This window comes from Onychomys torridus, chromosome 5 (assembly GCF_903995425.1).
Source record: "Onychomys torridus chromosome 5, mOncTor1.1, whole genome shotgun sequence".
Lineage (NCBI taxonomy): Eukaryota > Metazoa > Chordata > Mammalia > Rodentia > Cricetidae > Onychomys > Onychomys torridus.
Genome location: NC_050447.1, coordinates 11,169,987 through 11,182,088, shown reverse-complemented (window position 1 = coordinate 11,182,088; position 12,102 = coordinate 11,169,987).

Sequence of the window (12,102 nt, the reverse complement as noted above, 5' to 3'; positions counted from 1 at the left end):
GTTATACCAGTTGTGTCCTAACGCATTGCCTACCTCAAAAATGTTAAGAAATGGCCAATTTGGGTAGAGTAGCCCTGTAGACACAGCTTCTTTGCAGGCCGAGGCAGGAAGATTGCCTGAGCTAAGCTATATAGCAAGTCCCAGCTCAAAAAATGATTTTTTTTTTTTTAGACAGGGTCTGAAGCCCACAGCTGGCTTCAAGCCCCTTCTGGAGCTGAGGATGGCCTGGAACTGACTCTCCTGCCCCACCCTATCCTCCCAGTGCTGAGATTTCCGGGGTGAACCACCACACCTTAAGTTTTACCACTTCATACCCGTGGAGCTAGGGGTGGAGAAAGGTTCAGGGATTGGAGCCTTTATTCCAGCTCTGCTGTATTCTGAAGACAGTGGCTCCACCTCTCTGAGCCTCTGTTTCCCACACTTTTCCAATGCCAGGTCCTGAGTTGTAAGTGTAAAAACATATAAATCAGCCAGGCAGTGGTGATGCACGCCTTTAATCCCAGCACTCAAGAGGCCAGCCTGGTCTCCCAAGTGAGTTCCAGGACAGGCTCCAAAGCTGCACAGAGAAACCCTGTCTCAACACACACACACACAACACACACACACACACACACATATATATAAAGTCCCTTGTCTTTGTCTTGTCTGTATCAGAACCCCAATAAACAGTCACAAGTAAAACAGGTCCTGTAGCTGCTCTGGCAATGGATGAGGGGAGAGACGGAAGAGAGAGGCTTCTGTATCCAGTATTCTCTGAGTAGGAGAATCCCTCCAAATGAGGGGGTATGGGACAAGCACCAAAAACCTAGAAGGAGGAAGGCCTGGGCCACTCTAGTCCAAGGCAGGAAGATTGAATGAGGCCAGATAGGCAGCTAGCAAGACCATTGTCAAAAGTAAAAAGAGGGCTGGAGAGAGATCTCAAGAGCACTGGCTTCTCTTCCAGCACCCACAAGGCAGTTTGGGCTCACAACCACCTGTGACTTCAGCTTCAGGGAGTGTGACACCCTGTCCTGGCCTCCAAGGGACCCAGACACAGACACACATGCTGGCAGAGCACCATTCACATAAAAATATCTCTCTTGGGCCGGGCGGTGGTGGCGCATGCCTGTAATCCCAGCACTTGGGAGGCAGAGGCAGGCGGATCTCTGTGAGTTCAAGGCCAGCCTGGTCTACAGAGTGAGTTCCAGGAAAGGCGCAAAGCTACACAGAGAAACCCTGTCTCAAAAAACAGAAAAAATCTTGGTTTTTTGAGACAGAGTGCTCTCTCTCTCTCTCCCTCCTTCTCCCTCCTCCCCCCCCCCCCCCCCCCCGGGTTTTTCAAGCTAGAGTTTCTCTGTGTAGCCTTGGCTGTCCTGGAAAACTCTCTGTAGACCAGGCTGGCCTTGAACTCACAGGGATCTGCCTACCTCTGCTCCTGAGCACTGAGACTAAAGGTGTACACCACCACATCCAGCTTCTAATTGTTCTTAAAATGTTTTTAACAGTTAAAAAAAAAAAAAAAAAAGAGGTGGGAACATAATAGCTCACCAATAGAGCACCTGCCTGAAATCACCCATAAAGGGTTTAGATGTGGCTCAGCTATAGTACAGACTCAGAATACCCCACGAGGGCTGGGGGTGTGGTTTGGTGGTGGAATGTGTAACTGAGGCCCTGGTTCTGTCTCCATTACACAAAACAAGGTAAGACAAAGGGATTGTGGAGACAAAGGAGGAGGCCCACATCTGGCTGATGCCCCTGGTTGCCAGGTAATTCTGTAGAAATGCAATATCCCAGGCAAGTGAAGCAGGCTCCCTGGGGACGATGAACAATGAATGGAGGGACTCCAAGGAATAGAGTTGCTCCACCTGCTTCTGGAGATGCAGCATTCAGCTGCTTGTGTCCCTGGTTAGGCTTTCCCGTGTTCCATGTGTGAAGGTCAATAAAAACTACTCCAGGATGTTAAAAGGTGAAACAATGTGATGCTGTAGCCTGGGGTGGTAGTGTACCTAAAACATGGCTCCTCCAGCCCATCTAGAAATAACAGTTGTACTCAACGCTGAGAGCCTCCCAAGAACGCAAAGGCCAGAGGGCAGAAAAGCAAACTCCAGCTGGCAAAGGAGCCTCACTGCTCACTGCAGCTTCTGTGAAGACTTTAGGTTTTGGTTTAGAGGAGAAGACTCCTCATTATGGAGAAGCACCTAGAAGCCTTATTTGCACTTCCCGCCATTCCCCAACTCCCAGAGGACCCTGAACCCTGAGATAGGCAGAGCCAAGGCCAGCATATCTTCAACAACTGAAAAAGGAAGTTCACAGAAACTTTCTGGGAACACACCTGACTAGAACACCGGCCTGGTTCAAGCCTTGCGCCCATGCGGTGCACCAGTTCACAGGAAGTATAAAGGGCGGAGCTGTAACTTAGAGTGACAGGGAGCCACAGGGCTTAGCTGGATTCAGTGGCAGAGTGCTTGCCCAAAGACTGGGTTTATCCCCATCATTGAAGGGGGGAAAAAAAAAGAGGGGCCTAGACAGACGTCTCAGTGGGTACACACTTGCCTTGCAAATACGAGACTCCCAGAACCCACATAAAATGGCATGATGGTGCATACCTGTAACCCCTGCACTGGACAGGTTGAGAGAGGAGAGTTCCTAAGGCTAGATATCCAGCCAGCCAAGTCAGTGAGCTCCATGCCTTTGAAGAGGTGCCTGGTGACTGACAGCCAATGTTGCCCTCTGCCCTCCACACACACAAACATTCCTGCACCTGCAAGCTGTTGTGTAGCAGATTACAACCTTGCATCTTGGAGGAAAGCTTTTTAGGACACAGGATGTTTTGTCTGAGGACTGAACCCAGGGCCTTGCGCTTGCTAGGCAAGCGCTCTACCACTGAGCTAAATCCCCAACCCCAGGACACAGGATGTTAAAAGGTGAAACAGTGTGATGCTGTAGCCTGGGGTGGTAGTGTACACCTTTAATCCTAGCACTTGAGAGGCAGAGGAAGACGGATTTCTGAGTTCAATTCAAGGCCAGCCTGATCTACATAGGGAGTTCCAGGATAGGGTTAGCTACATAGTGAGACCCTGTCTGTATTAGGGTCCTCTAGAGGAGCAGTGTGGTAGTTTGAATTCAATTGGCCCCCCATAATTCCATAAGCTCATAGAGTGTGGCACTATTAGGAGGTGTGGCTTTGTTGGAGTAGCTGAGGCCTTGTTGGAGGAAGTGTGTCACTGTGGGGACAGGCTTTGAGGTTTCATATACTCAGGATACTGTCCAATGTGGCAGTTGACTTCCTGTTGCCTGCAAGATGTAGCAGTCTCAGCTGCAGCCCCACCTCTGCCTCACACCACCATGCTCTCCACCATGATGGACTGCACCTCTGAACTGTAAGGGAGCCACCACAATCAAACGTTTCCTTTATGAGAGTTGCCGTGGTCGTGGTGTCTCTTCACAGCAGTAGGAACCCTAGCCAAGATAAGCAGAATTTATGGAATGGATTGAATTTACTATGAATTGGATTTTTGTGAATACGGATTTATTAGAATGGCTTTATAGGCGGTGGTCCAACTGGTCCAACAATGCTGTCTACCAACAAAAGGTCCAAGGGTCCAGTAGCTGCCAGTCTTCAGTAAATGCCAGTGAAGGGATGGACTTGCCATTGAGAGCAAGAGCAGGTAGACAGAAAGTGAGAGCGTCCTCTTCCTGTCCTTACACAGGCTGCCACCTGAAGGTGCGGCCCAGACTAAAGGAGGTCTTTCCACCTCAAAAGATCTGGATTAAGCTGGATGGTGGTGGCACATACCTTTAATCTCAACACTAGGGAGGCAGAGGCAGGTGGATCTCTGTGAGTTCGAGGCCAGACTGGTCTACAGAGACAACCAGGGCTACACAGAGAAACCCTGTCTCCAAAAAATGGGGGGCAAACCCCTGCATTAAAGGGGTGTGCTTCAGAAGATTAGATTAGAAGTGGGTCTTCCAGGGGCTGGAGAGATGACTCAGTGGTTAAGAGCACTGACTGCTCTTCCAGAGGACCCAGGTTCAATTCCCAGCACCCACATGATAGCTCACAACTATCTGTAATTCCAGTTCCAGGGGACCCAACACCCATGGCAAAACACAATGCACATAAAATTTTAAAAATTAATTATAAACATTAAAAAAGTGAGTCTTCCAGCTCAGCCACCACCCAGGCCCAGAACCAGGATTACAAGGTAGCCCACCCCAACATCCACCTCATCTATGAACTGCTGGAGCACGTGAAGAGGATGAGCCTACAAACTCAAAGCTCCAGGATCTCCATGACACAGGGCAGCAACAGGATGTCCAGGAGGAGTCCCAGTGAGGCCAGTAAGAGTGTGTGATGGAACCAGAGGCCTCGAACCAGACCAGTGACTCAGCAATGAACACAAGTCAAGTGTGTGGACCAAAGGGCACTGTGACTCACTGGGCCACACTACAGCCTCCCACCGAGATTTTTTATTTTTGTTTGTTTGGTTCCTTTGTATTTTTTTAAAATACTTTTTTGTTTTGTTTTGTTTTTCCGAGACAGGGTTTCTCTGTGTAGTTTTGCGCCTTTCCTGGATCTCACTCTGTAGCCCAGGCTGGCCTGGAACTCACAGAGATCCACCTTCCTCTGCCTCCCGAGTGCTGGGATTAAAGGCATGCGCCACCACCGCCCGGCCTCCTTTGTATTTTTAACCTTGGTTTTGGGGTTGCAAGGGCAGAAGTGAGGGGACAGAGAGATGGGTGGGATTGGGATGCATGATGTGAAATCCACAGAAAATAAAAGTTTTTTAAAAATGGGTCCTCCCAGCCAAGTGTTGGATTGCACACCTTTAATCTGTGTATGGGAGGCAGAGGCAGGTAGATCTCTGAGTTTGAAGCCAGTCTGGACTTCAGAGTGAGCTCCCCAGGAGCTGTGTAGAGAGGTCCTATCACAAAAAAGGTGGGTTTTTTCACTTCAAATTATTTAATTTGAAAAATCCCTTACAGGTATACTCAGTCACTTGGGTTTTAGTTGATTCCAGATATAGTCAAGCTAGTAACCAAGAATAGCTATCACATTGTGTCTAAAAAATATATAAAATAAAAATAAAAAAATTTAAAAAAAGAAGCCAGGTGGTGCTGTACACCTTTAATCCCAGCACTCGGGAGGCAGAGCCAGGCAGATTTCTGTGAGTTCGAGGCCAGCCTGGGTCTACAAAGCAAGATCCAAGAAGGACAGGCACCAAAGCTACACAGAGAAACCCTGTCTCAGAAAGAAAAAAAAAAAAAAAGACCAGCAGGCAGAATACCAAGTCCCTTGTGCAAGCTTCAAAGATGCATGTAATCAAGGCTCCTGGACAAGGAAAGCCTGCAGATCTTAACAAAACGCAACTGTGTTTTTTGAGATAAGTGGAAGAGGAAGTCGGGCTCCCCTGAAACTGAGACAAAAAGAAACTGACAATTGATCTGACAAGGTTTCACATTATGTGGCCCTAGACTGGCATGAACTCACAATCCTGCCTCAGGCTCCTGACTACTATGTGACAGGTCCAGAAGGGAATCCAGAGCCCGTCATCTCACTGGAAATGAGGCAGGAAGGTGGCTGGCTCTTCATGCACTGGGGCTCACCAAGACTGGGCTGGGGTGTGGCTTACAGGGGAGGGTGCTGGCCTTCCATACACAAAGCTAAAGGTTCTGTTGCCAGTATCTCAAATACCAGGCCTCATAGGTGGAGTTCTCCTGTCCTGCAGATTTTTGGTAGTGGCGGGGACAATAGTTGTAGCTGGGGATGGGTGTGGCTCAGTGGCAGAGCCCCTGCCTCGAATGCCCCAGTGAGGGACTGGGATTGTTTTTCAGTAGTAGAGCTCCTGCATAGTACCTATGAGGCCCTGGTTTCCATCCCATCACTTCGAACATGTATGTGAATAGACCAGATATACCCAGAGATAAGATCTGGCCATAAAAGCCTAGTGACCACAAAGCAGGGCAGTGGTGGCGCACGCCTTTAATCCCAACAAAGCCAGGTGGATCTCTGAGTTCGAGGCCAGCCTGGGCTACAGAGTGAGTTCCAGGACAGCCAAGGGATACACAGAGAAATCCTGTGAAACAAACAAAAGCTTATGATAAGGCTGTCCTAACCTGGTGCAGTGGTGCATGCACTTGTAACACAGCTACACGGGAACTGAGGCAGGAACATCCCCCGAGCTGAGGAGTTCGGAACCAGCGTGGACAATATAGTGAGACCATGTCTCCTGAGAAAAGTGGGCTGGAAACACTGCGTGGCCATCCACACCTTGGAGGAGCGTCTGCCAGGAGAGGGCTGAGTTAGAGTTAAACCCAGCAGAAGACTAGGGAGGGTCTGGCGGGAAAAGGACCAGAATTCCAATCCCCAGAACCCATGGACATGCCAGTGGCCATGACAGCCAGCTGTAATACCAGCACTCAGGAAGTAGAGGCCAGATCATCAGAGCAAGCTGGTCAACAAGACCAGCAATATCAGTGAGCTCTAGGTTCAGTTGAGAGACCCTGCCACAATGAATAAGGTGGAGAGCAATTGTGGAGAACACCCAAGGCCAAGACTTGGGTCTTCACATACATGTACACACACACATGCATACACATGTGAGATGCCTACACACATGCATGTATGTAAATGCAGTAGATAAATGCATGTAGTAGATAACTGCATACATATGTGCAAACCTGTAGCCCCAGCACTGCTGGGGACAGAGAATAAATAATCACTGAAATTTGCAAGCAGCCAGCTAGTGAGTTCTAGGCCTAGATCTGGATTCAGTGAAAGATCCTGTCACAAAGGCAGGAGTTACAGAACCAGGCACCTGGCATCTTCCTCTGACCTCTGAGAGTGCTAGGCCTGAATGAATGCTTAGCACTTGAAGGCTGAGGTGGAAGGATCAGAAGTTTAAGACTAGCCTGAGCTATACAGGAAGACTCTCAAAACAAACAAACAAACTATACAATAAATAAAACAACCATCAACACTCCAAACATACAGGCAAAGCTAGTTTTGGACTCTGGGGGATGCATGTGTTCTGATATGGCTGCCCGTGTTGGCTGTGTCTGCTGCCCCTACAGAAAGGCCAAATTCGGTTCAGAGGGAGCTAAAGAGGTGAACTGGTGCTGCTCTGTCTACAAACAAAACAAAGCAGTACAGCGCCAGCCCGAAGGATACAGTCAGGACTTAAGCACAAAAGGCTTGGCCTGGGTTACGACATGCATGTACTGCAGACACAGGGACCTGCAAAGCATCTGGGCTGGAGCTGTGCCCAGTCGGGCATTTGCCTCCTGTGAACAAAGCTCTGGATTCTAATCCTGATGTTGGGGAGGAAGACTGGGACAGCCTGGAGACCAAGTGGGAACTGAAGATGGAGGCAGCATTAATGAGGGTCAATTAACGCAGATTCTAGCTGGGAGCAGTAGAACTATACCTGCAACCCGAGGCAAGAAGACAGGGGTTCCTTCTCATCTACATAGTGAGTTCTAGGCCAGCCTGGGCTACAAGGACTCGGGGCTGGGGGAGAGGCAGCTTCTGAGGCTGTGCTCTGTGGTGTGTAGGCTGGACATCACGCGGCTGACTGGAGAAGAGCAGACCCTGAGGCTCAGTGTTGCCTCTGGTTTCTATCCCAACAATACAGTGAGATGAAGATGGAACAATGATGTGAAATCCAACCACCCGGCACACGGGGAGGCCAAGGCAGCGCGCCTCAAGGCCACTGTGGGTTGCAGGATGAGAACCTGTCTCTAAATAAATAGGTTGGAGAGTGCAGTCCTCAGCACCCACGTGAGGGGCTCACAACCACCACAACTCCAGACCAGGGGGTCTAACATTCTTTGGGCTTCCAAGGGCAGCTGCACTCATTTGTACAAACTCCCCTCCCACACACACATACACACAAATGTAAAATCATGCCGGGCAGTGGTGGCGCACACCTGTAATCCCAGCACTCGGGAGGCAGAGGCAGGTGGATTTCTGTGAGTTCGAGGCCAGCCTGGGCTACAGAGCAAGGTCCAGGAAAGGCACAAAGCTACACAGAGAAACCCTGTCTCAAAAAACAAACAACCCCCCCCAAAAAAAACAAAACACACACACACACACACACACACACACACACACACATACACACACACACAAAGTAAAAAAAAATTAATTTTTTTTAAGTCTTTAGAGGCCTTGCATTGGTTTTGCATGCCTTTAAGAGGGGAGACAGGTTGATTCCTGTGAGTTCAAGACCTGCCAAGTCTACATAGCAAGTTCCTGACCAGGCAGGGGCTGGAAAGGTAGCTTCAGCTGTAAGGCTAAGCTCATAACCAAAAATACATACAGGCAAAACAACCCATGCATATAAAGATAAGTCAGGTTTGGTGGTATGTACATATACCCAGAACAATGGAGGCTGGGGAGGAGAATCATGAATTTTAGGTCACTTTGGAGTACATAGCAAGACCAAGGGGAACAAAGGGAACTTTAGAGAAATAATGAACTGTATTTTGGTAACTCATTTCCTAGGCATATGGCAAACCTCTTTAATATGAATTCCAGGAAACAAAGAAAATCAACCAAGGGGAGGTGGCTAGGGAGGAGAGACCCTGAGCGGCTGTGGATCTGCTGCCTGGCTGTGGACAGGGGTCTACATCCTCTCTCCTCTGAGCCTGTGGGCACCTGTCATGCTGGCCAACAGCCAACATTTGATAGGTGCTCTGCTGATAAGGCTAAAAGCAAACAGAATCTTAATCCAGTGTGTGTTGAGTGTGTTGATTTAGTCCTGAAAGGGGGAGATCTGACAGTGTCTGAATTACGACTGTCAGGAGCCTTCAGGAAGTTCATGGGCAGACACGCTTGTGTTTGTGTGACATGGTGTCACATGCGGTTGTGTAGCACAATGGTTTGAGTGAAACTTTCTGAGTAGAAAATGGGTGAACACATCTCTCCCTGGGACTGACTGTAACGGAAGCCCCATCCTGCAGTCATCCGAGGACAGCAATGAAGAACGCAGCAGCAAGAGCTGTGTGGGGCGTTCCCTCCAGCCGAGGTTTTCTGAAGCCCTGGGACTGATGCTACATGTGCCTCACCCCAGGCTGCCACTCTGCCGTCCCAGGATGTCCCTGGCCATTGTTACTGCCAAAAAAAAATTTTTTTTAAAGATTTACTTTTTAATTTTTGTATATGGGTGTGCATGTGTGTGTATCTGTCTGTGAATGTGTGTCTGTGTTTATGTGGGTTTTTTTTGTGCCTCTCTGTGTGTTGTGCATGTCTGTGTCAGGGTGTCTATGGCTGTGTGTGTGTGTGTGTGTGTGTGTGTGTGTGTGTGTGTGTTGTCTCTCTGTGTCTCTGTGTCTCTGTGTATGTAGATCTATGTCTCAGTGTCCGTGTGTCTCTGTGTGTACTCGTGGCTGTTGGAAGCCAGTCTTGGGTGTGGTTCTCCCTTTCCCTGGCACTTGAGGCAGGTTTCTTATTTCCTGTGTGCAGGTGAGCTGGTCCTCAAGATCCCAGGGGTCTTCCTGTCTCTACTTTCCATCTTACTGTGAGATCACCAGGGTCACAGGCACACAGGCACACCAGCTTTTACAAGGTCCTGAAGACCCAGTTCAGGTCCTCATGCTCACCTGAGGAGCACTTCACCACTGGCCCCCAGCTCTCCATTTGTTTTTGTTTTTGTTTTGTTTTGTTTTTGTTTTTTGAGCTGAGGATGAACCCAGGCCTTATGCTTGCTAGGCAAGCACTCTACCACTGAGCTAAATCCCCAATCCCCATTTGTTTTAAAAAGACAGGCACTCTGACTAAACTTGTAGCTCCTGAGTTGGCTAGCCTGGCTGTTCTGTGAGCCCCAGGGGTTCTCCTGTCTCTGCTTCCCAGTGCTGGGATCCAGATGAGCACTGTGAGGGATGAGACTGGGCCTTTGAGTTTGCAAGGCAAGCAGTTTACCAACAGAGCCATCTCCAAAGCCTTAGTTTTTTGTGTGTTTTGTTTTGGGGTTTTGAGACATGGTCTCATGCAGCCCAGGCTGGCCTCAAACCCACTGTGCAACTGAGGATGACCTTGAACCTCTGATCCTCTTATCCCCACATCCCAAGAGCTGAGGTGACAGGCATTGTAGCCCGGCTCCCCTTTCTGTCTAATAGGACTCTCCTTGGACTGAGAACCAACCCATCCAGACAATGTAGCATGACCTCATTTCAAGACCCTTAACACATCTGTAAAGCTCCAAATCTCAAATAAGATCCCACCTTGGTCTCAGACACCAGACTGAGTGTGTCTCTTCTTGGATGCTAGGCTTGGAGCTGAGCACTTCATATCACACACACCCCCCAAGTCCTCAGCGGCCAATAAAGCAAACACACACATTGCCTGTATCTTCTCAGTGAGCTCAGAGAGGTGCAAAGCCTTCCTCCAGACACACAGCAAGCTGGGTGGGCTCAGATTTCAGATTCTGTGTAAGGCACAAAAGAGACTCCTGGCTGGGCCAGGCAGGGAGACCCCAAGGGACCTATGTGTCAACAGGCTCCTGACCAGACATCAGATGCAGGAAAGAAAAGGGCAGAAGGTTGTACCCTGTGAGCTGCACTGGCAGGGGGCAGCTGGGTTGGAGAGCAAATTATTCATCAGCCCTTTCCAGGTGGCCCAGTGAGGCATGACCCCCAGGACACCCATCAGAGCATCCAGGCCACGAGGCTGTGACTGAGAAAGGACAAAGGTGCACAGTGCTGACCAGAGTGTGACAGAGCAAGAATTCGATGCACTCATCCAAGCCTCCCCGTCCATGTAGATGAGAAACGGCCACAGTGAGGTTGAGCAACTCCCTGACATTCAAACAGCTAGAGTCGGCAAAGGGGACAAGCAAGCCCAGGCCTGCCGGCACTGGACTCTCGAGTACCATTGCTTCCACATTTTGATATAGAGTCTTGCTCTGTAGCTCAGGCTGCTTGGGAACTTACAATGGAGCTTAGATCGACTGGAACTTGTGGCAATCCTCCTGCCTCAGCTTCCTGAGTGCTGGAATTAGGAGATGGCCATTGCTTGCATTTTTCACTTAGTTTTAATTTTAGTGTCATTTCGTTTTGCTTATGGGTGTGTGTGCATGTGGTGTGTGTACATGGGGTGTGTGTACATGGGGTGCATGTGCATGGGGTGCGTGTGCATGGGGTGCGTGTACGTGGGGGGTGTGTACATGGGGTGCATGTGTGTGTGGTGTGTGTACATGGGGTGCATGTGTGTGTGGTGTGTGTACATGGGGTGCATGTGCATGGGGTGCATGTGCATGTGGTGTGTGTACATGGGGTGCATGTGTGTGTGGTGTGTGTACATGGGGTGCATGTGTGTGTGGTGTGTGTACATGGGGTGCGTGTGCATGGGGTGCATGTGCATGTGGTGTGTGTACATGGGGTGCATATACGTGGGGTGTGTGTACATGGGGTGCATGTGTGTGTGGTGTGTGTACATGGGGTGCATGTGCATGTGGTGTGTGTACATGAGGTGCATGTGCATGTGGTGTGTGTGCATGTGGTGCATATACGTGTGTTGTGTGTTCATGGGGTGTGTGTACGTGTGGTGTATGTACAAGTGTAAGCCAGAGGCTGTATCGTGTGTCATGCTTCACTTCACTCTTTAAGAATGGGATCACGCCGGGCAGGGTTGGTGCACACCTTTAATCCCTGCACTCAGGAGGCAGAGGCAGGTGGATTTCTGTGAGTTCGAGGCCAGCCTGGGCTACAGAGTGAGTTCCAGGAAAGGTGCAAAGCTACACAGAGAAACCCTGTCTCAAAAAACCAAAAAAAAAAAAAAAAAAAAAAGAATGGGATTGCTCACTGAATCTGGATCTCATCCATTCAGCTGGCTTGTGAGCTCCAGGATTCTGCCTGTTCGCCCCTCCCCCCTCCCTGCCTCACAGCACCATTGGGGTGGTGGAGGGGCAGCAGAGGGGTGGGGGGGAGGGGCAGACATGACTACTAAACCTGACTTTTAAAGGGCTTCTGGGACGGAGCTAGGACCTTCACCCTCGCGCAGCAAGCGTTTGGCCAGCTGAATCACCCCCAGCCCCTTGATCTTAGAGTTTAGAGTGAGTGAAATGACGTAAAACTTTCTCTGTAGCTCTAGAATCCACCCAGATTCGCACCAAGCCACACCCT